We start from the raw sequence: 16,460 nt of genomic DNA on the forward strand, positions 1-16,460 counted from the left end.
AATTAATGAAGCTAACTACGTAATGAATAGAAACAGTAACTTAAAAACATCCTATGAAAGAAGCTTTAAAGGAGAATCTACTGCTTATGCCATTGTATTTTATGAAAGTCCCACAATAATATTAAAATAGTAATGTGTTGGAAAAATACATTTTATAATATTATTTTATAAAATTCAAGCCCTGCTGTAGCTTTAATTTCCTGTTCAGTTTTGAAGGATATAAGAACCACATGTTTACAAATTGCATCAGATCAATTTCAAATCTCATGTGAATATGGCTCCTTTCACTACTACTTTACTACTGAAAGAAAATAATATGGAAGCTGTTAATTAAAATTAAAAAAAAGGGAAATTTTCTAAACTTAACCTTTATGTACCAAAAAGACGGCTTTTAATATGAACAGCTTACCATAACCTGTGCTTATTGGGCTCGTATTCTGTGCAGTAAGAAAGGAAAAAGAATTTTACTTTAGGAAATGATATCAAGTTATTATACCAATGGTGTTCATAATTTTAATGATAAATTAAAGTCAGTAACCAAATTGAAAGGAAGACTGTGTGTTACTGCGTTGTTCTGCTTTGTATCACTATGGCTGATATCTTTGAAGCATGGCGCAAGGTGGAGACAGCAGTGACAGCCATTTATCAACAGAGTGCTGCAGCTTCTCTCAAACCCGAGATGGCAACAGCTGAGCATTTACCTTTGTGTCCTCCTTTGTGAATAAACGAAAGTTCTCTGGATTCGAGGTTAAATAGTATAATTTTACAGAAAAAGTGAAATGACAAAAATGTGCTTGGCATTCTATTTAACTGCACTCACTTCTGAAAAAGGGGGAGAAAAGAGTCTACTGTCTGAAAACATTTCTTTACAGGATGTCTAATTTATTCATTTTTATTTTGGTCTGTAGCAATATGGAATACTTTTTCATAATATAACAAGCGGAGATGTAAAAACAGACAGACACTACTAGATAGATAGATAGATAGATAGATAGATAGATAGATAGATAGATAGATAGATAGATAGATAGATAGATAGATAGATAGGGGCAGCATGGTGGCGCTGCTGCCTCACAGATAGGAGACCCGGGTTCACTTCCCAGGTCCTCCCTGCGTGGAGTTTGCATGTTCTCCCCGTCTCTGCATGGGTTTCCTTCCACAGTCCAAAGACATGCAGGTCAGGTGCATTGGCAATTCTAAATTGCCCCTAGTGTGTGCTTGGTGTGTGTTTTTGTGTGTGTGTGTGTGTGTGCCCTGTGGTGGGCTGGCGCCCTGCCCAGGGTTTGTTTCCTGCCTTGCGCCCTGTGTTGGCTGGGATTGGCTCCAGCAGACCCCCGTGACCCTCTAGTTAGGATATAGTGGGTTGGATAATGGATAGATAGATAGATAGATAGATAGATAGATAGATAGATAGATAGATAGATAGATAGATAGATAGATAGATAGATAGATAGATAGATAGATAGATAGATAGATAGATAGATAGATAGATAGATAGATAGAGAAAGGAAGTCTGTGCTTAACAAGAAAAACATTTGTCATTTCTTTGCTTGTTTTTGGTAACATTTATAAATCAAAAATTGAAGTACATTAGAATAGAATTAACATAATATTATCTATGAACAGCACCTTATTTGAAGCAGCTGCTCACACCTTAGCTCAACAGTTTAACTATACTACAGTTTTTTCAGGATTTTTCCATTAACTTATTTGGCTGACACCTCCAAAGTGACTTACAACACTTGAGATACAATTGGTTACATTTCATTTGTTTTACCAGTTGGAGTACAGGCAGGTGAAATTACTTCCTAGCAGCAGTGTTTGAGGTCCAAAGCTTTAATCACTACACCCAACTTCCTGCTTGCCTCATTTTCCTGATAAGGCTTCAAGCACTCAGAACGCTCCCGAACTTGTTGTATGGAAACAGGAATAAGGAGCATGTCGGGTAGGAAGCTTTGTGTTTTTCTGTTAAATACATTGGATTTAAGCATTTTAAAACATTCCTGTTTGTCATGGCATTAAAGAGAGTGATGATGTGTTGCAACTACTGCTTATTACTACTACTACTAGTTAGATCGATAGATCAGGCAGGTAGGTAGATCACTCTGATGTCACCACGAACACTATAGCTGTCTGTAACTAGCCATTTACAGGGAGATGTTTGTTCATTGGAAGTGAAAATCAAAGATAACATTTAGATTGTTTCGTTTTCTTTTTAACTATCTAAAGCAAAGACATCAAACAATACTTAAGAGTTTTCTAACACTGAAAATATTTCAAATGTAAATTACCAAAATAAGTCACGTAAAAATAAACAGAACAATAAAAATATACCTTTATTCTCCTGATCTTAATGCACTAGTGAGCTGTTTGCTGAAGAAAATGTTATTGCAGCACAAGAGCCTGGATTAACACAGCTGAGGCTGTTCAATCAGAAGTGGTAATTAATTTGTTTAAAACACTGTTACTACCCATTTTGATTTTATCTACCCATAGATGGCACTGCCGTTAACCACAGGATGCTAAAGGCAGTGCTGGTAAAGTTGCTTGTGTGTAGTAGACACAATTTCAATTTCAATTCCACCAGGGGGGTAAACGTTAACATTATACAAAGGTATTGTCTGTTATACCTGCATTGTTATCACACTTTAATTTACTATTGTTTAATATCAGTATGCTGCTGCTGGAGTATGGGAATTTCCCCTTGAGATTAAAAAAAGTACTCTATCTATCTATCTATCTATCTATCTATCTATCTATCTATCTATCTATCTATCTATCTATCTATCTATCTATCTATCTATCTATCTATCTATTATATAGTGCCTTTCGCCTATCTATCTATCTATCTATCTATCTATCTATCTATCTATCTATCTATCTATCTATCTATCTATCTATCTATCTATCTATCTATCTAAGGCTGTAAGGGCCAGTGTTCTTTGATAAGTAAAGAATGAGCTGGTGGGGTTGTGTAAATAATGTAAAAGGTGAAACTGATTAGGATGACATATCAGACATTTTATAATAGGATAAAGTAAAATCAGGTGCACACTTCGACAACATCCTGGTATTCTTTTATAATTAAATTAAATTAAAAATGTTAAGGTTTTACATATATTTTAGTTAATCAGTTCAGAAAATCTTGGTCAGTTGAACGTATATACTAAGGGTTTACTTATAAAAAGAGAAAAGTATTATTTAACTTTTTCATTTAATTTTTTGAACCTAGCATATCATTGCTAAATTGTTGACAGGAGTTGTAGTAGTATTAGTAGCAATGGTAATAATATTGCCATGTATATGGGTGCGATGAAAATCTTACTTGCATGTGTGACCAACATACATTATATATCAGCAGGATAATGCATTAACAAACCCCAAATCGGACGTCAGTCCATCAAAGTGAGTGTAATTCCGTAAACTGTCTCCTGTTCCTGGATCACATCAGCGAGTAGGCAATCTGTCTTAAAACTACACTGTAACATCATAAAGCAGGAACTGTAGACACACAATATCAAATTTCATAATTAGTTGTTTTAACTAATCTGACATTTTTACTGACTACCCGGCTCCAAGTATTTTCTGCACTTGTATGAACGACAAAGGAAGAGTCTTTTAGTTTTGGGACGTTCTCTTCTTTATGATGTCAGAGACTAACTTCAGATCTGATTGGTGGAAGTAACTGATCTACAGCTGCTGTATAAATTTCTTCCAGGAAGAACAGAAACTTGACGATATTATCAAATGGCATAGTCAAACCTGCAATATTGGGATCTTGGCAGGACACAGTAGCTTGCAGGCCTTATAACTACATTGGATAGATTATACTTTATTTGTCCCCAAGAGGAAGTTAAAACTTTACAGAAGCTCAAGAAAAATATAAATAATATAAAAATTCACAACCCTGCCAAACACACAGAAGGATTTCTGACTTGGATAATAAGAGAGCTGCTGCCATCTGATAGTAGTAGGGAGTAACATTTAGTCAGCTCTGCCCAGCGGTTCCACAGTTTTACATTTAAAGGCATTAACATTTGGACAGAGCTGGTCCAGTTTGTTGTGTCCACAACTGGAGGTTGCTGATAGAAGTTTGTTCCTTCCAAAGTTCCCTGGTTCACCTTACCAGCATTCTAGGGTCAGAATTATTGATCATTAGAGTGTTGGTAATGGAGTAAATCTTTTATGTTGCTGAGTTAATATCCATTAACATGGATGATATAACGCATCTCCTTAGGCAGTAATGTGGAGGAATTTGGACACCATTTCAATGCCTGTATCACATATTTCAGTTTTAATTTATAAAGTGCTCACTTTTTACCGTTTGTGCTAATTCACATATATTTCCAGTCCCCCACTGCCTTTTCCAATACATCTAAATGTATCAGTTGAAACCCTCCATCCATCCATTATCCAATCCGCTATATCCTAACTACAGGGTCACGGGGGGTCTGCTGGAGCCAATCCCAGCCCACACAGGGCACAAGGCAGGAAACAAACCCCAGGCAGGGCGCCAGCACACCGCAGCAGTTGAAAACTTTCCAGAATTAATGCAGTGTCTCAAATAAGAGGTTTAAGCTGGTCCTCCACAGTATTCAAAATGCCACAGTACCTGATTCTCACTGTGTTTATTAAATTCTTTATATGTGTCTTTGTGTATTTTGTATTTTTTTAATAGAAGGATTCGGTTTCTGAGGTTTATTTTTCATTATGATACAGTTTTACAAAGTTTATTTTCATTCTTGTTTTTCCGTTGGTTATGCAACACAGGCTAAAAATATCACATGACCACGTTCAACGCACTGATGACATCACGAGGGTGGCACTGCAAATCTGACTAATCTTTTCTTGACTACCGATTAAGGTCTTGTCCTTTTAGTTCTGGTTGCTCAATTACATTTTTGATTTTCTAATTTTGACCTTTTGCCTTGCCTGAGTCCATGTCCATCTTTATTAAACATCATGGTAACCCTTTCATCCTGACAATAATCTTCGGACACATAGTGTGTTTCAGTATAGACTACAACACCAGGAGACAAATTAAAAAATGGGGCAAGGCTACCTTCATGATTGAAGAGGACATGGTCAACTGAGTGCCGCCATCTTATATGGGAAAAGGAGCTGATGTTATATCATCCAAACATGACTGGCAACAGTCATATGCAACAGTAAACAAGATGGCTACATCCATGTCAATCCCACACAAAATTGCGTTGTCTGTGATCAGATCCAAAGCAAAAAATGAAAAAATATTTTCAACAAAATATAAAAAAAAAGAAATACAAGCTAAAAAAATAGCATACTCAACATTATGTCACATACATATTTTTCTGACACAAAGAAAGATAAGGCAGAATTTCAGGAATAAAGATTTAGAAGGATTCGTTAATCAAAAATCAAAATCGATCTGTTGGCAAATCTAAACAGCGTTCCAAAAATGAAAGCCAAAAGAAACAAATATGTCTTTAGCCCTAAACTCTTTAATGAAAACGCACTCATCACAATAGAGGTTTTATCCGGGAAGTCTTTGTGCTGACCTTTATACCTAATTATCGCTGACATTACAATGTCTGTACGTCTGGTTATCTGAGCCTAACAGTATTGTGGTTACCAAAGTAAAATGATGACCCCGCAATAAAGCAGTAAGGCATCATAGGAGCATGTCAATATATTTTAACATCTTTGAATAAATGCTCACAGAAACAGATTCTGAATAATTGAAAACCACAAAAAGTAAAAAAAAGAAAATCCAGAAAAAAATGTAAGATAATGAAAAAGAATTTTAAACAAACCCAAATTATAACACATACACTATACAGTAAACCTAACATGAATGCCTTTGCAAAGCTGAAAGAACCGGTAGAATTTAGATAGATAGATAGATAGATAGATAGATAGATAGATAGATAGATAGATAGATAGATAGATAGATAGATAGATAGATAGATAGATAGATACTTTATTAATCCCAAGGGGAAATTCACATACTCCAGCAGCAGCATACTGATAATAACAATATTAAATTAAAGAGTGATAACAATGCAGGTATAACAGATAATAACTTTGTATAATGTTAACGTTTACACCCTGGGTGGAATTGAAGAGTCGCATAGTGTGGGGTCTCCTCAGTCTGTCAGTGGACCAGGACGGTGACAGCAGTCTGTCGCTGAAGCTGCTCCTCTGTCTGGAGATGATCCTGTTCAGTGGATGCAGTGGATTCTCCATGATTGACAGGAGTCTGCTCAGCGCCCATCGCTCTGCCACAGATGTCAAACTGTCCAGCTCTGTGCCTACAGTAGAGCCTGCCTTCCTCACCAGTTTGTCCAGGCGTGAGGTGTCCTTCTTCTTTATGGTGCCTCCCCAGCACATCACCGCGTAGAAGATGGCGCTTGCCACAACTGACTGATAGAACATCTGCAGCATCTTATTGCAGATGTTGAAGGACGCCAGCCTTCTAATGAAGTATAGTCAGCTCTGTCCTCTCTTGCACAGAGCATCAGTATTGGCAGTCCAGTCCAATATATGATCCAGCTGCACTCCCAGGTATTTATAGGTCTGTACCCTCCTCACACAGTCACGTCTGATGATCACGGGGTCCATGAGGGGCCTGGTCCTCCTAACATCCACCACCAGCTCCTTGGTTTTGCAGGTGTTCAGTTGTAGGTGGTTTGAGTTGCGCCATTTAACAAAGTCCTGGATTAGGTTCCTGTACTCTTCTTCCTGCCCAGTCCTGATGCAGCCCATGATAGCAGTGTCGTAAGTGAACTTTTGCACATGGCAGGACTCCGAGTTGTATTGGAAGTCCGATGTACAGTATAGAGGTTATTAAACTATGGGTTACATGTTATTTGGACTTGGGTTTCAAAATAGCCATTGACTGGCTACAGTCTACGTCTGTGATGATCCAAGGTGGCAGGGATGACAGTTCTCCAAATGGGGATAAACACGATGACAAGGAGATGCAGATGATAGTCAGAGGCAATTCTGTGTTTTGAAGACACAAAAATTATGTTGCAGGAAAAAAAAAATTAAGAACCACTGATCTGGACAAAAGAAAAGGGAAGAAAATTCAAACTCCACCTAGACAGTAAAAGGGAGTTAAGAACTCATGCTGCGTACCAGAAGCTGTGAGTCTACATTGGTACCTCTACTTAATCACTCCACCCCTACCCAGATTATTGCCATGTATTTGTCTTTGGCAAATTGTTAAAGGTTCACCTTGCAAATGTGATTGTTAAAAGTCACTAAGACATGGCTTCTCTGGTCACCAAGGGGGGCATAGAAGGCTTATTGGGAAGAACCTGAATTAGAAACAAGGAATGTACCCTCAACGTTCCTGTTATGCCTTTCTTTGGTGTCCTCGTGTGTCTCAACCTCTCTTTCCTCTGTCCATCTCTTGACTGCATTCCCATAAAGCCTGCTTCTCAAACTCTGTCATTTCAAGGTGCATTCCTTATATCCTGTCCTTCTTTTGATGGTCACCCATTATCTCCTGTGAAAACATCATTCATAGTTTTGTGAACATTTTCCATCTTTGAAGGTGACTCGGGTTGCGCCTGGTTAGTACTTAGAGAGCCAACATCACTATGCACTATCCAAATCATATTATGTAATATAATCTACTGTTAAATTCTGCTCCGTACTTGTAAAATTTTTATTTCTATACTCTACTGAAGATTTGTTCTGTTCTGTGTACTGTATTGTATTGTATTGTATTGACCCCCTTCTTTTTTGACACCCACTGCACGCCCAACCTACCTGGAAAGGGGTCTCTCTTTGACCCGCATTTTCCGAGGTTTCTTCCATTTTTTTCACTACTGGGGTTTTTTTGGGAGTTTTTCCTTGTCTTCTCAGAGAGTCAAGGCTGGCGGGCTGTCAAGAGGCAGGGCCTGTTAAAGCCCATTGCAGCACTTCTTGTGTGATTTTGGGCTATACAAAAAATAAATTGTATTGTATTGTATTGTACTATGCACATGATTTGCTTTCCTGTCATTGAAGTGGCTCGTTGTCTGGTGGGTGCGCTCCCAAAATCTCTCTCTCTCTCGTCATTGAAATGCCCCATTTTAACTCCTTTTACGAGGGCAATCCCAAAAGTAAGGCGGTGGGGACGTAGAGAAACTGTTCGTATGGCTGTTGGCCACACTGTTGTGATTGGTGCTTCCTCCACTCCCAAACAAGCAGACACGACTTCGCTGGCAGCCCTTGAAAATGGAGCTCCCGTTGAACACTACTGCCAAGTGCGAAGTTCGCGCAGTTATTCGATTTTTCAAGGCAAAAGGAGTTAAACCGGTTGAAATTCATCTCCAATTCCCGGAAGTGTATGGACAGTCGTGCATGGATGTCAAAAACGTTCGCAAGTGGTGTAGAGAGTTTACAGCCGGTCGTACTGAAATTCACAACGAACAAAGGACATTTGTCCGGAAGGCAATTCTGCTCCAACGAAGAGGTGAAGGATGAGGTTCAATGCTTCCTGAAGGACATGGCGGCGATCTGGTATGACATGGGCATTCTAAAACTGCCACAGCGTCTACGAAAATGAATCGCCCGAAATGGCGATTATGTAGAAAAATAAATAATTCTTCAACCTTTAAAATGATGTAAATACAGTGGAACCTCGGTTTACGAGTAACTTGGTTTACGAGTGTTTTGCAAGACGAGCACAAATTTTTAATAAATTTTGACTTGATAAACGAGCGATGTCTTGCAATGCGAGTAGTATGGATACACTTTGTCTGCTGAGCGTCATGTGATCACAACTGAGCTGATGGTTCTTCTCTCTCTCTCTCTCCTTATCTCGCTCGCTTGCCCAGCGCGTCTCTCTCTCTCCTTATCTTGCTTACTTGCTCGCCCAGCGCGTCTCTCTGTTTACAGCACGTCTCTCTCTCTCCTTATCTCGCTCGCCCAGCGCGTCTCTCTGTTTACTACAGCATTCTGACTGTGTGTGTGTGCGCTGTGAAGTGCGAGTCCCCATCTTGCTCCCCAAAACACTAAGCTGAGTCTCAGTACTTTAACACCAGCTTTATTCATCTTGAAACAGCAACAGCGCTGTTATTTATTGCAGCGGGATCTTTATAATGTTCTTTGTATGACCCATTGACGACAGGCGCTTATAGTATGTCTGCGATCTTTTTGGATGCGCTTATATGGTGAACTGCTACAGCGCTGGGAGACTGCGACTGCTTAGGGACGCTCTTCCGCGTGTCGTCCTGTTGGGTGGAATCCCACATGAGTGTAGAAACTCACACCAGCCATGATTCTTTTTAAAGGTAAAGTGCAGGTTAATTTGTATTATGTATTTTACTTTATATTTTGTATTAATCATTTTTATATGAACAGTTTTGAGTTGTGGAACGAATCATCTGAGTTTCCATTATTTCTTATGGGGAAATTCGCTTTGATATACGAGTGCTTTGGATTGCAAGCACGTTTCCGGAACGATTTATGCTCGCAAACCGAGGTTCCACTGTATTATAAAAAATAAACAGTTGTTTGTATTTCTAAAAAAATAGGAGACCTTACTTTTGGGATTGCCCTCGTATTTGTTCAAAAATACAGTCAGGAATTGCACTTCACACTCCTAATGCATCGTGCCATCATGCCTACCACGGAGCCACCAAAGCCAAACTGACCAATCAGATTGCTCAGAAGGACAGGACACACACACACACACAGACAGTAGAATTTTATTATACAGTAAGTAGATTTTGAGGCATGCTGTTCACATGTATCCTACTCTGTCACTGTAGAGTCAATGAGCGTCTTTTTCTGACCTTATCACCCTCTTCGTATCCTCTTTAGAAACTACACCTTCAACTTGTTCTATGCTGCACATGCATCTCCTCAGTTTCCGCCTCCTGACTTACATAATCACCTTTCCAGGAAGCCTTTGTCATTTGTGGACCACGCAGGAGCAAGTCACACTGGTGTCATCTGAGCCTGTGGCTTTTCGACGCTCCTTCTCAGTGCAACAGAACACCATTAAGCAGAATTACCTGCACTGCCGATAGCCTTTTTACCTGTTGTCTTTTTATTACAATATATTCATTCAATATATAATCATATATATCCTCTCCTTCCACACCCCCTACTCGTATGTGCTGGGCAAGTTCACATCTTTGAATAAAATTGCAGAGTTTACAGGCTATCATGTACAAAATGTTAAATAAACAGCTTTTAATAAATTAAATAGTGTCTGCTTTTTATTGTTAGCCTGTAAATGGGTTTGCCCAATGCATTTTTGTAGTTTATATTGAAATCGTACTTGGTTATTTGTAATCATTCTTCCTTTCGTCTATTAAAATATGAACTCAGAATTGTGTAATCGGAGAGCACATAATGGATTTTTTTTTTTGCATTTCTTGCTTCTGCACTGAATTTATTGCCATTTGCAGATGACACTAAAATAAATACAGAAGTCAATGAGTGTGTGACTTTTGAAGTAAATTAAGATAGCATACTTGACACTTTATATCAAACAAAACAAGTTATTAGAGATTTTAATAGCTAATAAAAATGGAAAAACACAAAAGGCTATAAATCCAATTTAGAGAAATAGGATCTCATGTAAGTATTAGTTGTCAGCGTATGATCAAATAGTACAGACGGAAAACTACAGAGAGCTTGCCTGCAAAGAAATATAAAGTCCAGATTTAATTCTGATACCAAGAAATAGAATTTCAAAGCTGGATGTCTTATCGTTGGCATGTCCCTTTGCAGAACTGATTTCCCTAGCAAAAGGCTGTCAGCACCATTATGTTGTACATGGAACCAATTTACTGCAACAGCTAAACAGGGTTACTGGAGCTCTTGTACCCCTAAATGTTTGAAGTTATCAAAGACGAAAAATAGCATTTTGAATGTTTGGGGAATGGAAGGCTGTAATTGAAAAGTATCAATCAAAAACAAGGAAAGGGCCAGGAGGGGAAGCTATTATGTTAACCCACTCCTAGTGCCAACAGACCAAATACATTCCTTTGTATTAGTAATGCCCTCATGCTTCCAAGACTTAAGCCGTAAGCTTGGGTTCTGAAAATCTATCTCTGGACCAGGCCTTTGGATTATCAAATGAAGCATACAGTCATTACAGCACTCTATTGTGATGGTATCACGAAGAGAAGATAAATTATGCTTGCTGGCCAGATGCTTGCAATTTCTATACATGAGTAATGAAGACTTTGCACTGTAGTCTTTTAAGCTTTTTTCCAGCTCTGTTCTACTTATTTCTATCATTTCATTTTTATGCATTGGCAAAAACATTTCATTATTGAAATATAGTAAAATATGCATTTTTTTTTATCCCAGATTGAAATACATTTTAAAAACAAAAAAAGGACACACTTTGCTTTTAACAAATATGCATTTACTGTATTGTCAAAAAAGTTACTGTATGTTGAAATGTGCACCTATATAAAATGTATTTAATTTCAACTACAGGACACAAAGCATTGATTTAATAGAATATTTATTTAATGTATAGCACACATCATACAAATAATATATTTCATTATCAAATTTTTATTGAAATGAAATGCTGAAGAAGAATGTGAAAAAGAATATGTCAAACTATTTTGTAAAATGCTAAGAAATCCACCAAACTGTTATACCCACTAGCATTGATCGGCCAAATCTGGCAAATCTGTTGTGCTGGCCAGCGACCTTGTTTACTGAAAATTCGTCGTGTGGAGCAGCTTGGAATAAATTTCTATTCCCAATGCCCTGTAACACTTTGCAAGGCCAGCGTGACATCACAGAGCTGTAGGAGTCAAAGTTTGATGGGACAACCCCCTGAATATATAGCCATGACCTTAGTAATGGAGTAAAAATTAGCAGAAAACAAATACATTTAAACACAAATCACGCATGCACAGAGAAACTTGAAATGTGTCAGTGTACAGTGGAACCTCGGGTCACGACCGTAATTCGTTCAAAAACTCTGGTCGTAACCCGATTTGGTTGTGACCCGAAGTCATTTCTCACATAGGATTATATGTAAATACAATTAATCCGTTCCAGACCATACAAGCTGTATATAATTATATTTTTTTTTAAAGATTTTTAAGTACAAAAATAGTTAATTATACCATAGAATGCACAGTGTAATAGTAAACTAAATGTAAGAACATTGAATAACACTGAGACAAACACCCAGGCTCCCTGCTCAGCTGCACCCTCGCTCGCTCTCTCTCTCTCTCTCTTTTGCTCTCACTCTCTCTCTCTCTATCTCGCCCTTGCTCTCTCTCTCTCTCTCTCTCTCTCTCTCTCGCTCTCTCTCTATCTCACGCTTGCTCTCTCTCGCTCTCTCTCTCACTCTTTCTCTCCTGCACCGACTTTCTCCTCCTGCTTCCTGCCTTCTCCTGCAACCTCCCGTTCTTTCCTGTTCTCTTCTTTTTCCCTTTAGCCGACTTGTGCTTTTATTTATGAAGAGGACGTGGTAGGTTGTGGCAATCAGCAGCTCCTGGGAACAATTACAGATGCGGACCACTTCTCACCTGTGCACTTAGGTAAGAAACGCCTACATCACAAACTCTTCAGGAACCGCTTTGGCCACACACCACCACGCCCCCTCGCTATGCCGCGAGTGCGGTGATTATTCATTAAAACTGGCCTTTTTGACGGGAGCTGTGGACCCGCTATACCACAGGAGGAATTTGGGTTGAGAGGAGGTTACAGTTTTGAGGGACAGTCCCTCTGCGTGATGCACCGAGAACAATGTACCGTACAGAGAGAGACTGAACACGTGCAGAAATCATCGGTGCGCACGAACCAGAAGGGAAACTGGCTTGTTTGTCACCCAAGTGTGTGGTGGAGAACAGATGCAAAAGTTTTCCAAACTTTTTGGTCGCAACCCGATTTTTACGTGTTCTGAGACATTCGTGACCTGAGGTTCTACTGTATTCATGTTTTAGAGGTAATGTCTTTTTGTATGGACTTGTATGTGGCCTGTGTGTAACACATAAACCTATCCCTTTAAAATGATTACCCAAGGTGCTGTGCAGCAGATGCAAAAATTGGCCCCATATCAGTCAGTGTGAAGGTGGGATGATGGACTGGCACTGCCAATCAGGGTTGGTTCGTACCTTGCATCTGATGCTGCCATAACAGGCTTCGACCACCAGGAACCGGTTCTGAGATACAGTCTGGACCTCCTGATGGTAGTAGCAGAGTAGAGTGCCATTCTAGACAATGCAGCACATCCTCTCTCTGACTGACTAACATGGAGGGCTTTCAGCCAACAAATTATTCAGCAGCTACTGGGGCTCCTTTATACCAACAGCAATATGTCTGCATAATGCCTCACTGTGACTGGGACCACCAAGACAGAGGTCTTCTTTCTTTTCAGATGCTCTATTTTTTAGCAATTTTGGAGTGTGTGTTCAGATCATAGTGTGTGTACATACTGTATATATATATATATATATTTTTTTTTTTTTCTGTGTTTATTTTTTTAAATAGCTTCTGTAAAAAGCCAAATATTCCCCTGGGGATAAATAAAGCTCTATGTATCTAAGCACAAATGAAAACTAACTAATCAAGTTAAAGAAATTAAATAGAAGCCTTTTCACATAGTGAGTGGCCACAGAGGCTAGGGATTTGCACTGGTAATCGGAAGGTTGCTGGTTCGAATCCCGTAAACGCCAAAGTTAACTCCAGTTCGTTGGGCCCTTGAGCAAGGCCCTTAGCCTGCAATTGCTCCGTTCTGGGTATGACGTTAATCTACATCCAGCCCTGCATGTAGGCCCTCCAAACTGGAGGGAAAAACCTGGGGGTTGGTGGCAGAACTGGCACTCCAGCCACCATAAAAAACCTCACACTGGTTCCATTCCATCTGAACTGGTGTGGTGCTGAGGTGTCACCAATTGCATGGTTGCACTCGGGTCCTAACCTAAGTTCCTGAGTTGATTTGTCACGTGGTGGGTGCACCAATGCACTTTATCAGCACCTGCTCCTAACCTATGTCCTCCTCTTTACACAAATCATTTGATTCATTGAAAATATAATAAAAATGTATTAATCACAACAGAACGGAATTCACAATGAAAATAAAACCTCTACTTTCTGTCATTAGATTTTGATTGTTAGATAATAAATTGGGTTTGACAAAAGAGGGACAAATCTACTGTTAATTATTTTTGGCTAGTTACTAAAATTTGAAAAATCAATTGAAAGTGGTGACTAGGCTGCAAAGAACCTGCTAAGATCCCCCATCACATCAGAAGACACTGGAATCCCTGACTTATACTTGTGAGATTCTGCAATATATATCCTCACCTGAGTAATAACTGCTTTCTGATTTCTTTATTTTACTCCTTTTGGAAATATGTCCATCCATCCATTATCCAATCTGCTATATCCTAACTACAGGGTCACAGGGGTCTGCTGGAGCCAATCCCAGCTAACAGAGGGCGCAGGCAGGAAACAACCCCAGGCTGGGCGCCAGCCCACCGCAGGTTGCGAACACACAAACACACACACACACCAAGCACACACCAGAGACAATTTAGAATTGCCAATGCACCTAACCTGCATATCTTTGGACTGTGGGAGGAAACCCACGCCGACACGAGGAGAACATGCAAACTCCACGCAGGGAGGACCCGGGAAGCGAACCACAGGTCTCCAGCTAACGTAGGCTGCATCAGGAATGGGCAGGAGGAGGAGTATAGGAAACTAATCCAGGACTTTGTTAAATGGCGCAACTCAAACCACCTACAACTGAACACCTGCAAAACCAAGGAGCTGGTGGTGGATTTTAGGAGGACCAGGCCCCTCATGGACCCTGTGATCATCAGAGGTGACTGTGCAGAGGGTGCAGACCTATAAATACCTGGGAGTGCAGCTGGATGATAAACTGGACTGGACTGCCAATACTGATGATCTGTGTAAGAAAGGACAGAGCCGACTATACTTCATTAGAAGACTGGCGTCCTTCAACATCTGCAATAAGATGCTGCAGATGTTCTATCAGATGGTTGTGGCGAGCACCCTCTTCTACGGGTTGGTGTGCTGGCGAGGCAGCAAAAAGAAGAGGGACGCCTCACGCCTGGAGAAACTGGTGAGGAAGACAGGCTCTATTGTAGGAGTAAAACTGGACAGTTTGACATCTGTGGTAGAGCGACGGGCACTCAGCAGATTCCTGTCAATCATGGAGAATCCACTGCATCCACTGAACAGGATCATCTCCAGACAGAGGAGCAGCTTCAGCGACAGACTGCTGTCACCGTCCTGCTCCACTGACAGACTGAGGAGACCCCACACTATGCGACTCTTCAGTTCCACCTGGGGGTGTAAATGTTAACATTATACAAAGTTATTGTCTGTTATATCTGCATTGTTATCACTCTTTAATTTAATATTGTTTTTTATCAGTATGCTGCTGCTGGAGCATGTGAATTTCCCCTTGGGATTAATAAAGTATCTATCTATCTATCTATCTATCTATCTATCTATCTATCTATCTATCTATCTATCTATCTATCTATCTATCTATCTATCTATCATATAGTGCCTTTCATATCTATCTATCTATCTATCTATCTATCTATCTATCTATCTATCTATCTATTATATAGTGCCTTTCATATCTATCTATCTATCTATCATATAGTACCTTTCATATCTATCTATCTATCTATTATATAGTGCCTTTCATATCTATCTGTCTATCTATCTATCTATCTTACTGCAATGCAGCAGCTCTACCCACTGTGCCACCATGCCAGTTTTGGAAATATGTAATTCCTGAAAATGTATAATTTGGTCATTTCTGGCGCAAGAGATTTGTGATGCTTTCAAAATGCTTTACATTTTATTGATGAAGTAATTTGTTTTTAGTGGCTTCAGGCTGTAAAAGCACGTGTTTCAGTTTTAGTAATATAATTTATTAAGATAGTTGAACTTCTGTAAAAGAAAACATTCTCACTGGTCAATCCTCTCTGTAATCCTACATCACACACCCAAAGAATCTACAAAACAAGGAAACCGAGACATGTATTATACAAGAGGGTGTTAGGCCAACACTAGCTATTATAAAAATGTCTGGAACTGTGTTGGAAGAATAAAACAGTGTTCTTCAATGTAAAAATGGTATCATCTGGGATCTGAAGATGCAAGTGAGAAGCAACATTCTCCATAAATGCTCAAACAGGGTGGGATATAGCGACCAGGAAGGCACAGTAGGCTATATGGTTCGCATTGTGGTCATGCTCTTCAAACTATTACTTGACAACTCTTGCCATGTGGCTGGGTGGTTTACATTTATGGATTGGTTTCACTGCCATTGATCCAGAAATAATTTAATGGGCAAATGTGGACATTGAAAATGTCTTTGAATTTGCTGACATTCACTTTAAGATTTAATAATAATAATTATACATTTTATTTATATAGCGCCTTTCCCATGCTCAAGGCACTTACAGAATATAAGAAAGAACGGCAGAGTATACAGTATATAGCATTGTACA

The 16,460-nt window shown here is 39.4% G+C and overlaps 1 long non-coding RNA gene across 1 annotated transcript in view; it reads left to right on the plus strand.

Annotated features, from left to right (window-relative positions):
* Positions 1-1,882: 1,882 nt before the first annotated feature.
* The window catches only part of LOC120518722, a 74,560-nt gene continuing 59,982 nt past the window's right edge, over positions 1,883-16,460 (plus strand). The window contains exon 1 of the long non-coding RNA XR_005631287.1: positions 1,883-1,945. This is a non-coding gene — a long non-coding RNA (uncharacterized LOC120518722). The remainder of the gene's footprint in view (positions 1,946-16,460) is intronic.

The sequence above is a fragment of the Polypterus senegalus genome, chromosome 18 (genome assembly GCF_016835505.1).
Source record: "Polypterus senegalus isolate Bchr_013 chromosome 18, ASM1683550v1, whole genome shotgun sequence".
Taxonomy (NCBI): domain Eukaryota; kingdom Metazoa; phylum Chordata; class Cladistia; order Polypteriformes; family Polypteridae; genus Polypterus; species Polypterus senegalus.